The sequence below is a fragment of the Cibotium barometz genome, chromosome 55 (assembly GCF_041138505.1).
Source record: "Cibotium barometz isolate CiBa-2024 chromosome 55, ASM4113850v1, whole genome shotgun sequence".
Taxonomy (NCBI): Eukaryota; Viridiplantae; Streptophyta; class Polypodiopsida; order Cyatheales; family Cibotiaceae; genus Cibotium; species Cibotium barometz.
In genome coordinates, this window is record NC_141100.1 from 38921092 (window position 1) to 38933502 (window position 12411).

Sequence of the window (12411 nt, forward strand, 5' to 3'; positions counted from 1 at the left end):
TAGTCCAAAAAGTATACCGAAGGAGTATGCCAAGTACCCCACTCTATCTTTATTGAGCCCTCTTTAGCCATATTCTAACTGTCTAGGAAATTTGTGAGTGAAAGGATAGCTGTTATAGTACATAGATAAATTAATTAAGAAAAAGAAAAGAAAAGAGAATACTAATCAGAGACCTATCACCATGTAGGATCCTACTAGTAGGTCTTTGGGACACTAGTAATGGTACTTTAGGCCGATGCCTTGATTTTTCATGGGGTGGAACCTTACGTTTTTGCTCCCCTAAAAAACCGTCACAATAGGAGGTTCTTAGCGGTTCTTAGATACTCTTGGTGGAGGTCTTTAGGCCAGTACTTTGGTCTCCATAGGGTGGTGGCTTATCTCTATTTATTACTTTGGTCTTCAAAAGGCGGTGGCTTATCTCTATTTATTACAAAAAAAAAACCAAAAAATAAATTTGTTTCAAAACAAAAACAGACTTTGCTATGTAAATAGCTATCTAATCATCACAAGCAATTTTGCTTCTAGAGTTAGCATCTTGTTTTAGATGGCTCATGTGTATCATTATGTTTTGAGACTGCAGTCATAACCATAGGCATACTCTTGCTATGTAAATAACTGCAATTTTGCTTCTAGAGTTAGCATCTTGCTTTAGATGGTTCATGTGTATGTATCATTATGTTTTGAGACTATGGTCATAACCATAGGCATACTCTTGCATTAAGTTCATGGATAGAAGAAGAATTTGTACTCATTTATAAGGCATTAATTTTCATCTTTTTGGGAAGTTTGACTAGTATTATCTCCATTGTATGATGACTACATCTATTATTGTTCTTTTTTTCCTAAATCTTTGGGAAGTTTGACTAGTATTATCTCACAAAAAAGCAGAATATTGACAAAAAGTTGATGCAATTAGAATCTGGTTTTTTGAAATGAAGCTTCTTGAAGACATATATACCACTCGTATCTCTCCAGCATTCCTCTGGCTTCACATGAAATCTTAAAACAACAATACAAATGTCCGGAACATTCACTGTTTGTACATCCTCAAAAGATATGCAGCCTTTACACACTATAAGTAACATGTATAGATATTACTTTAGCCAAAAAATAAATAACAAAGGGTTCAGAAGCTAGCTGATTGCTGTCTGGGATTGGTCACTAGTAGCAGGTTGGAAAGAACTAGATCAATTGGAGATAGATTTTGGATTACTTCCCAAAGAGAGGCAGCTAGTAGGACAAATGATGGTGGCAAAAATACAGAAAGTATGGGTATCCACTACCTTTGATGACTCCTGCTGGATAAAAGACTAGATGTTTCAATGGAGTAAAGTTGGATAAAGGGACAACTAAGGTCCCATACCTAGAATCGAGGAAAAGTGAATTGAACACTGAATATTGTAATAGGGTCTTGAAAGTAAACTAGAAAGTTGGAACTTGCAGGAAGAGGTGAAAACACATATGGGAGGCGAACATCCCCTTGAAATTTTAGGTTTTTCTATGGAGAGTCTGCATGCTCGTCCTTCCCCTTGGGACTGAACTTCTTCAAAGGAAATTCACCTCAATTTGTTACCCTAGGTGTAGAACAACCTTGGAGGATGGGAGACATGCTTTCTGGGAGTGCCTTGCCACATTAGGGGAACTTGGGTTAGAATTGGGAAATGGGTAGTAGCCAAGTCCCTAGGAGTTCAGGGTCTTTGGGGGGATTGGGTTTTTTGGTAGGGGAGTTGATACCGAGGATGTCATCAGTTTATTATTTAACATTATTAGATTTGGTTGCTTATGGGAGATATGGGTTTCCAAGAACAATATAGTCTTTTAGAAAGGGGGGAATACTGGTCTAGATGTAATTGAGCTGATGTATAAATGTATTCATTTGTGCTGGTCCATATATCATGTTAACAAGTTAAATAATGCTAACATGTTCTAGGCAATATACTCCTTGGTTTGCAGATTGGGATTAGTTAATCTGCTGATTAGTAGACCCTTGTACATACTAGGTTTCCTAATTTTTGGTTTTATGTAGGGATACTTAGGTTATGATGTGAAGGCAATGCTCCCCAAATATGGGCCAAAGACAAGAAGGTGGTACCTCAAAGAAAAACAACCCATCTACACCTTTGTGGCCTTTATTGAGAACCCCCTAGTAGGTGCAGGCCAGTGGTGAAGGTATGGGTTGGCAAACAAGTCTTGGAGAAGCTAGCTCCCAAAGGTTGTTCCTCTAAAACAATGATGATAACATGCATGTAGCTGGGGTACCATGTTTCTTGGAGCCAATCCTCCTTTGTTTGGGAAGATGATAGATGGGATCTTTTATGTAAGCTGCTCAATTACAATGTACATGATCAAGAATAGGCTTTCTATGCAAGCTACTCAATTGCAATGTAAATGATCTAGAATAGGCTTTGGCATAGGGCCTCTGAACTTTTTTGTAAAGATCCTTCAGTGATAATATTATCTATATATCTATTTCTCAAAAAAAAATTTGGAGTTGGTGGGTCACTATTTTGGGTACATACTTTTCATAATTCAAACTATGATTTTCGCAAATTAAAGCTAAAAATAGTATTTCTCTAGTATGGGGAGACGTGAGAGGTTAAACACACTTAGGCTATCTGTGCATCTTCTCTTGCTACATGAACTTATAGATTTTCTCTCTTTTGTATATTCATGTGATGAGCCATTGGATCACTAATCTCATGATTAATGGATGCTAGATTCTTGCTTTGATGTGTTTGATTCCATATTTTGCTCTAGATCCATTTCAATGCGAGTGGATGAGATCTGATAAGGATAAATGAGGAAAAATGCGATGAGATGGAAAATGATGTGATTGGATGAGAATGGGAATACATATGAAATGGATGTGGATTAAGTAGTGTGGATTGATATGGAACAATGTGGAAAGACGAGAGTTCGTTATAGAAATTGTATTTATGACCTATTTTTAAATGATTGTTTTTATGTCAAGAATGCTGGGGAAGCATTTCGACCATCTTATGATTAAGGTCGTGGAGACCTAACTGATAAAGTTGCAACAGCTGACGGAAGGTCGACCGAGGTCTTGACTAGCCTCGGTTCGATATAAATGGTGAGCTTCCGGTACAATGGATGAGGGACCAAGGAAGCAACCTATGAGTGAAGCGCTAGGTGACTTGCAAAAAGGATCCTAGAGGGTGCTGACCATACGGCGCTCGGGCTCTGGGTCACCGAAGATACCCACACGTGCATCGGGCAAGATATTGGAACAAGGAGTAAGAGTTGTTTTCTGAAATCGAGCATGGATCTGGTTGATTGACCTTGCTAGTCCTTAACGGATGAGTCCATGGTCTTTTTATATGGATCTGTTAGTTGATCTTGCTGATCTTCAACAATGATTCCATCTTGATTTTTATAAGAGAATATATTACCGGGTACTATGAGCTAGGAACTATCGAAAAGGCCCCTGGTGGGTGGACAAGTGGTGAGCGTTCTGGTTGCCAATGATGCCAAAAATACTCCAATGAAGGAATGATTGGAAATTAGCATTCAACCGAATATTTTGGAGGATTATGATCAAGTGACACTATGGTTTCAATAAATGATTGTTTTAAAGATAGCTGAATCTGTGAAGAAGGCAATTTCATATTGGGTGTGTAAGTGGTGTGACTGGCGTTAAATTTGCATGAATATCTAGCTAGGATGCCTGGGAACTCTTTTCCCTGGTACCCGGGACAAAAACCTAACCAAATTCATAATTGGATCCCATCACTACAGTGGTTAACCCATGGGACTGACTCATGGATCCGTAAAATGAGACTCAATTCTGTTATAGTGCGATAGATGAAGTAAATCCCGGATAGTAATTGTTCTATGGAAAAAGAATCAACGGCGGTTGTGCCTCTCGATGGGGAAAAAAGCGTTGGTTTCTATGATCCAAGTGCAAGTTTCTTCCTTGATCTAACCAAGTGACTCATAGGTTCGGTCAGATCAGTTTGGTCAGTAATGACCATGACTATGTTAGAGCAAAAATATCCTGGAGGAATCGCCCATGTATTCCAAGCGAGGTAAATTTTTTCGGGTTCGGTTTTGGAAGAACCCGGGGATTAGTCTCTTGTCCGGATATCCGTGGGCGAGGCCCCGATTGAGAGGACCGTGCATCGTGCAAGGAGTGGTACTTCCGCTGCTAGCACCCCCAAATGCATTGTACGGAGGGGGAAGGGACCTTTCAGCTGGTATCAGAGCAAATTGGCTAAAGTGGACCAACCGAGAAGCCAGAAATGTCAAAAAAATTTATGTACCAGTGAAAGGTTGTAATTGTGTGATAAAATTCATACAAATTGATATTTAGAATGAAGATTCATAAAATTGAAAGTGGGTCTCTAGATGAAGTACCGCAATTGTATGGAAATTCCTGACTTGCTTGAGGCCTAGACATAATGGTATTTACCTTATAATTCCAAGGACCGTGACTACCCGTATATACCGAGGGTATAACTGCAGCTCTTGATTGGTAGTATATACGAGTAAATCTAAGACCTTGAAATTATAAGTAAAAATGCTATCCAGATGATAAATTTGAATGTGGTTGATATGATTTTAAAACTCTGGTTGAGAACTAATGTGTTGATTTGGATTTATTCTTGAATTTTGGTTGAAAAGCGATAAGTTGAGCAAAGCCACAATGAGGATTAATGGGACGAGTCCATGTGATGATGTTCGTAACTAGAGTGATGATAATGACTTCAACAAATCACTATGAGATTAGTGGATTGTGCTGTCAGATTGCTAGTGTTAACACTTGAACCGGTGGATCAAGTTAATTGATGACAAATTGAGAACTTGCTTGACTGAAATTCCCGTGGAGGAATGTTCAGAAAGAAATTTTTTTCGGTCTAATGGACCATAATTGTGTTAAGGATATGAATGATATGATCTAAATGAATTGTTATTTGATGATGAGTTCTATATAAGGGATATTTATCCCAAGATTTTGTTGGGTTGGCCAAAATATAAGGAACCCCAGAATCATCTTAAGGGAAAGAGTTATCCTCTAGTTTGCGAGATGAGGGCATCTTGCATTTTTTTAAGTGGGGTAGGATGTAAGATTCCTCCCTCCAGCTTTTGAGGTGTACAGGTGTAAGAACCTCCCCTTCTGATCTTGTAATTATTGTCCTCTTTGAAATAAAAGAAAGATTCTGTTTTACCCTGTTTTGACCTAGAGAGAGAAAATGTCTAGAGAGAGGTAATCCAAAATTGAGATATTTTTTGATATAAAAATCCTCCTAGTGTCTAAAATGGTTTCCCTTGAAACAAAAATTCAAAAAGAACTTTCCAATGTGCAATTGGAATTAATTGAAAATAATTATAAAGGGCCTTAGCCTAAGGGTCTAGATTTTCAGAAATTTTTGGATTATGGTCCAATTAAGGTTCCTATGGGCCAATTGGATCAATCCAAGTGTGGGGAGGAGATAAATCCAATTTATAAAAGAAAAATACCAAAAAATGAGTAAATTTTCACATAAGATGAAGAGTTGACTGAGTACAAGGTTTATTAGTAAAAAACTATGAGTATTACTAAAAAACATGAGATATTTTGGGTATAATGATTCAATTTTGACATCTTGGTAAGGAGAAGGGGGCTCTTCAAGGAGTCACCTATTTCACATGTGTGGTGGAGTTTTAAACTCAAAAGTATTGTGATATTTTTCTCTCCTCTCTCCTCTCTCCTCTCTCCTCTCTCCTAGATCAAACCAAATCAAAAGGGAGCTAAACTAGGTCCAAATCTTGTTCAAATTCAACCAAACTGAACATCGAAAATTCTAGAAAATAGTTGGACTTGGTTAGGCCTCCCTCACCTATAAATAGATCCTTAGCCCTTTGTAAAAAAAATATGAGAACTATACTATGCCAGTATTATGCTGAAGTAATGATATTTTCTACTATCCTCTATAAATTGAAGAGATTGGAGTCTCTCTCTCTCTCTCTCTCTCTCTCTCTCTCTCTCTCTCTCTCTCTCTCTCTCTCTCTCTCTTCAATCGTCCTTGGAGACTCATTGACATAGCAAACCAATTGATTGGTTGGGGGCCTCTACTTTGAATAAAGAATCAAGCAATCTAGGAGGTAAAGAGTGGTTTATGGTCTTTCTTTTTAATCTCCAAATGTTTCTTTCTTCTCAATCCCTCTCAAGGTTGAGAAGCATTCAATTGAATGGATTTTGAATACAATTGAAGATCTTTAATGAATTGTAATGATAAAACACATAAATTTCTATTTATGCTTAAATTAAATATTTTTTTAAGCATGTCTCTCTCTCCCCCAAAGAATGGTCATTCCTATGACCTATTCTATATTCAAATGAAGCTTCTCATGAAGCATTTCTCTAATCTAAAAGTAATTTCTATGCTTGTCAAATTGGAGGCCAAATAAGTGGCTTTTTAATGCTTTTATGTTATTTAATTTTATGGAAAAATTAGGAATCAATTCCATAATTGGATAGTGATCCAATTAATGGTTATTCTATCATAGGATATTACTAAACTTTATGCTTTCAAAATTATTGAGATTTATCAGTAATAGTAGCGGAGCTATGGTAAAATTTTTGGAAAAATTAACATATAAATCATTTTCATTCATAATATAAAGAGGATTTCCTACCATATTCTAGGATTAATCATCCTAGATTAATTGAATGATTCTCATTATAATCATGGAAAATTTGATTTTTATGTTTATGCATAAATAATAATTACCAAAAGAGAAATTTCTAAGTAATTCATTTAAATGTTAAAAGAAGAATTCCTATGACATTTGGAATTCCATCATTTAGATGGGCAAAGAGAAATTCCTATCATATTGGAATTAATGAGGACTTTAATTAAATCCAAAGATGAATTTTAGATAAATTTATTTTATCTATGAGAAATATTTAAATGTAAAAGAGGAATTCCTATGACATTTGGAATTCCATCATTTAGATGGGAAAAGAGAAATTCCTAGCATATTGAAATTATTGGATAATTCATTTAAATTCAAAGATGAATTTTAGATAAATTTATTTTATCTATGAGAAATATTTAAATGTTAAAAGAGGAATTCCTATGACATTTGGAATTCCATCATTTAGATGGGAAAAGAGAAATTCCTAGCATATTGGAATTATTGGATAATTCATTTAAATTCAAAGATAAATTTTAGGTAAATTTATTTCATCTATGAGAAATATTTAAATGTTAAAAGAGGAATTCCTACATGACATTTGGAATTCCATCATTTAGATGGGAAAAGAGAAATTCCTAGCATATTGAAATAATGGATATTTTATTTTAGATGAATTTATTTTATGAGAAATAATTGATAGAAAAAGAGGAATTTCCATGACATTGGAATGCAAATAATCAAATGCAAAAAGAGGAATTCCCATGGTATTTGAGATCCAAGAAATTAAATGGGAAGAAGAGAAAATTTTAGTATAATTCAATTTATGATTATTTACCAAAAGTGGAGATTTCTACAAATCCCATGAATTCTTTTATCCAAAAGAGGAATATTGAATATAATTCAATTGAGGAATTGAGAAGGAATATGGAAATAGTCATCGAGAAAAAGAACCTTTGATTAGGGAAAACAATTGGTAGAAATTTAGAAAAAGTCCCATTATCGGTATCAGACTAGAAAAAGCTATAAAATGGGAATAGCATGTGAATGGATATGATAAGATGTGTATGGGATGTGATAGGATGTGATAAGAAGTGTATGGGATGCGATAGGATGTGAATAAATGTGATAAGATAAAAATAGGATGTGGTAAGATGTGATGTAATGAAATGGATGTGGATGTGAATAATGAGATGAGAGGATATGTGAAAGGGTGAGATGGGAAGTACATGGATGTGGAAGTGGATGTATATGTGGAAGAATGGATATGGATGTGCATGTGGAAGAACACACAAGGTGACAGGCTGAAAATCTTCTTCTTCTTCACTCAACACTCAACACATCATATACAAAGATAAGAGTACACACACTATGAAAACATACCCAACCAAATACATACTAGGGTTCTCTATAGTGTGAACCCAACTAAATGAGTTGGTGCTATAACTATGTGAGTCTCTAGAATGGCTGTCACACAGCATGTCATCCCACTGGCTGCATATAACCCATGATCTCACCAACCATGCTAGTGGTGTAAGTGTGGGGCCTATCCCCCAGGTAGGTCATTAGTGTCGACCGCCTCACGAGCTCGATATCTCAACAATAAGATATGTATGGGATGCGACAGGATGTGAATGAATGTGATAAGATGAAAATATGATGTGATAAGATGTGATGTAATGAAATGGATGTGGATGTGAATAATGAGATGAGAGGATATGTGAAAGGGTGAGATGGGAAGTACATGGATGTGGAAGTGGATGTGTATGTGGAAGAATGGATGTGGATGTGCATGTGGAAGAATGGATGTGGATGTGTATGTGGAAGAATGGATGTGGATGTATGGATGTGAATGTGTATGTGGAAGAATGAATGTGGATGTGTATGTGGAAGAATGGATATGGATGTGTATGTGGATGTATGGATGTGGATGTGTATGTGGAAGAATGGATATGGATGTGTATGTGGAAGAATGGATGTGGATGTATGGATGTGGATGTGTATGTGGATGTGGATGTATGGATGTGGATGTGTATGTGGAAGAATGGATGTGGATGTGTATGTGGAAGAATGAATGTGGATGTGTATGTGGAAGAATGGATGTGGATGTGTATGTGGATGTATGGATGTGGATGTGTATGTGGAATAATGGATGTGGATGTATGGATGTGGATGTGTGTGGAATAATGGATGTGGATGTGTACATGGAAGAATGAATGTGCATGTGCATGTGAAAGAATGAATGTGAATGTGTATGTGGAAGAATGGATGTGGATGTGTATGTGGAAGAATGGATGTGGATGTGTATGTGGATCTGTATGTGGAAGAATGAATGTGGATGTGTATGTGGAAGAATGGCTGTGGATGTGAAAGAATGGATGTGTATGTGAAAGAATGGATGTGGATGTGCATGTGAGAGGATGTGATGTCGATGTGAGTAAATGGATGAGATGTAATGTGATGTGAATCGCGATGTGAATGAATGAGATGTGATGTGAGTGAATGGATGAGATGTGATGTCATGTGAATCGGGATGTGAATAAATGAGATGTGATGTGAAATGGATGTGATGTAAACTGGGATAGATGTGAATGGATGTGATGTAAATTGGGATAGATGTGAATGAATGAGATGTGATGTAAATTGGGATAGATGTGAATGGATGATATGTGATGTGAATGAATGTGATGTGATGGGACGTGAATCGGGATAGATGTGTATGAATGGATAAGATGTGAATGAATGTGATGTGATGAGATGTGAATATAGGTAGATGCGAGTGGATGAGATCTGATGAGGATAAATGAGGAAAGATGCGATGAGATGGAAAATGATGTGATTGGATGAGAATGGGAATACATATGAAATGGATGTGGATTAAGTAATGTGGATTGACGTGGAACAATGTGGAAAGACGAGAGTTTGTTATAGAAACTGTATTTATGGCCTATTTTTAAATGACTGTTTTATGTCAAGAATGTTGGGGAAGCATTTTGACCGTCTTGTGATTAAGGTCATGGAGACCTAACTGATAAAGTTGCAACGCCTCATGGAGAGTCAACGGAGGACGTCTCACGTAGCAAGGTCGGCCGAGGTCTTGACCAGTCTCGATTCGATTTAAATGGTGAGCTTCCAGTACGGTGGATGAGGGACCAAGGAAGCGGCCTATGAGTGAAGCGCTAGGTGACTTGCGAAGGATCCTAGAGGGTGCTGACCATACAGTGCTCGGGCTCTGGGTCACCGAAGATACCCACACGTGCGTCGGGGAAGATATTGGAACAAGGAGTAAGAGTTGTTTTTTGAAACCAGGCATGGATCTGGTTGATTGACCTTGCTGGTCCTCAACGGATGAGTCCATGGCCTTTTATTATGGATTTGTTAGTTGATCTTGCTGATCTTCAACGGAGATTCCATCTTGATTTTCAGAAGAGAATATATTGCCGGGTACTATGAGCTAGGAACTATCGAAAAGGCCCCTTAGTGGACAGGTCGTGAGCGTTCTGGTTTTTTACTAACTGAAGGTCTGGGGATCCGGAAACTCCAGTTCCTTGGACTTTGTTCCCGTGAAGGTCATGGAAGGAAATGGTTCCCTTGTGACAATGTATGTCAGCTTGATTTTTGTGGAGCCAATCCATTCCAAGGATCCCGTCAAAAACTCCTAGAGATAAGACTTTGAACTAACAATCGGTTACATTACCATCTAGATTGAACTGGATAAGATCTGTCTCATGGTGAGTGAAAAGAGTCTTCCCACTGGCCAATTCAACTTGCATAGGTTTCCCTGATTTCTGTTCTAAGACTAGCTTACGTAAGCATCCAGGGGAAATGAATGAATGAGAACTGCCTGAATCAATCAAAAGCTTAAAAGGCTTACCCTGATATTCTGCTTGAGCATGGATGACAGAGAACTGCTGGTTAGGCCCTTGATTTTCAATTGCAACATAGATCTGCCCTTTTTCCTCTTCTACTACGTCTAAAATTGTGACTGCTCTGGCTGTTGTAGTCTGAGGTGGAACTCTTTCTCTTTGGTTGCCCCCCAATTCTGGGAAGGAGTTCTGAGATTACTCTGGATAGAGGCAGATGGCTGAGCTGGAGTTCTTCTGGGGTTTCCCTGGCTTGGGCAAGACGGACCTTGATTAGATTGGTATGAAGGGGTTGGTCTCGGAATTCGGGGTCCTTGACTTCCCTATCCTCTTAACATGGCAGGAGTCGGGCAGTCTTTTAACTGGTGACCAAAACCCTGGCATCCAAAACATCGGTTTTCAGTTCTGAGCTCATCCTTCTGATTTCTTGAAAGAGGTGGGGTTCTTGAGAAAGTACTATGGGGGACGGGTCTTCCTTCACTTCTGAATCTTCCTACATCCTGATTCTGATTTGGGCCTTGCTGCCTCTTCGGGGGTGGAAAGTTTGAAGTACTTCCCTGGGCTTGGAATCTTTTAAAGTTAGAGGGTGCAGGTTTTGGTGGGACCTTTACTACAAAGGCTTTGGCAAAATCTTTTGCCATTCTTACTGCTTCAGCCATGGACACTGGCTTGGCATTTTTGACCAGTGTGTCTAAGGGTTCGTTCATTCCCCGAATGAACCTGGCCATGAGTTGCTCTTCATCTAGAGGTGGTGAATATTTGAGTAGAACAGCAAAGGCCTGGTGATATTCCTTGATGGTTTTGCTCTCCTGCTTTAGCTCTAAGAATTCGTTCATTTTGGTTTCCAAAAATCCAGGAGGACAAAATCTCTTTCTTAGATAGGTTTTTAGATCATTCCAGGATTGAGTATTTCTGTCCAGACGGTTTGGTGTCACAGTGGTTCCTCCATGCTACCCTAGCTGTTTCCACTATTTTCAGTCGAGTAAGAGCTATTTTGCTCCGCTCATTGTAGCCTGTGACGTCAAAATACTCTTCCATGGCTTCCACCCATTTCTCCACATCCTCGCCCAGGTTCTCCCCTTCTCCTTTAAAGGGTCCTGGCTGAGTCCTATGAAGAGCCTTGCGAGCATCAGGGTCAAGCTCGTCATCTTCAAAGAGAGGGTCTGGCTGACGATCACCGTTTTCTCATCTCATGATTCTGCCAAAAATTTATATATTATTAAATTTTTATTTTGATATTATCCACGAGATCCTAAGACTTAAGAGGTTCGGAAAACAATTTCTTAAACAAGACAATGATCTTATTGGAGATCTATGACATATGTCCGATAACAGATTTTTCTTTATATGAAAATCACCTTTTAGTATAAAAAAATATCTTCTATGCATACAAATCAAATATGATAAAAGAAACACTTTTATAATAAAAATTAATCTTTATGCATACTTCTATACATGAAATTCAAATATGATAAAAGTAACACTTTTATAATTTAAAAAATATCTTTTATGCATAAAAATTAAATATGATAAAATAACACTTTTATAATAAAAACTAATCTTTATGGATACTTCTATGCATGAAATTAAAATATGATAAAAGTAATACTTTTATAATTAAAAAAATATCTTTTATGCATACTTTTATGCATAAAAATTAAATATTATAAAAATAACACTTTTATAATAAAAACTAATCTTTATGCATACTTCTATGCATGAAATTCAAATATGATAAAAGTAACACTTTTATAATTAAAAAATATCTTTTATGCATACTTTTATGCATAAAAATTAAATATGATAAAAATAACACTTTTATAATAAAAACTAATCTTTATGCATACTTCTATGCATGAAATTCAAATATGATAAAAGTAACACTTTTATAATTAAAAAAATATCTTTTATG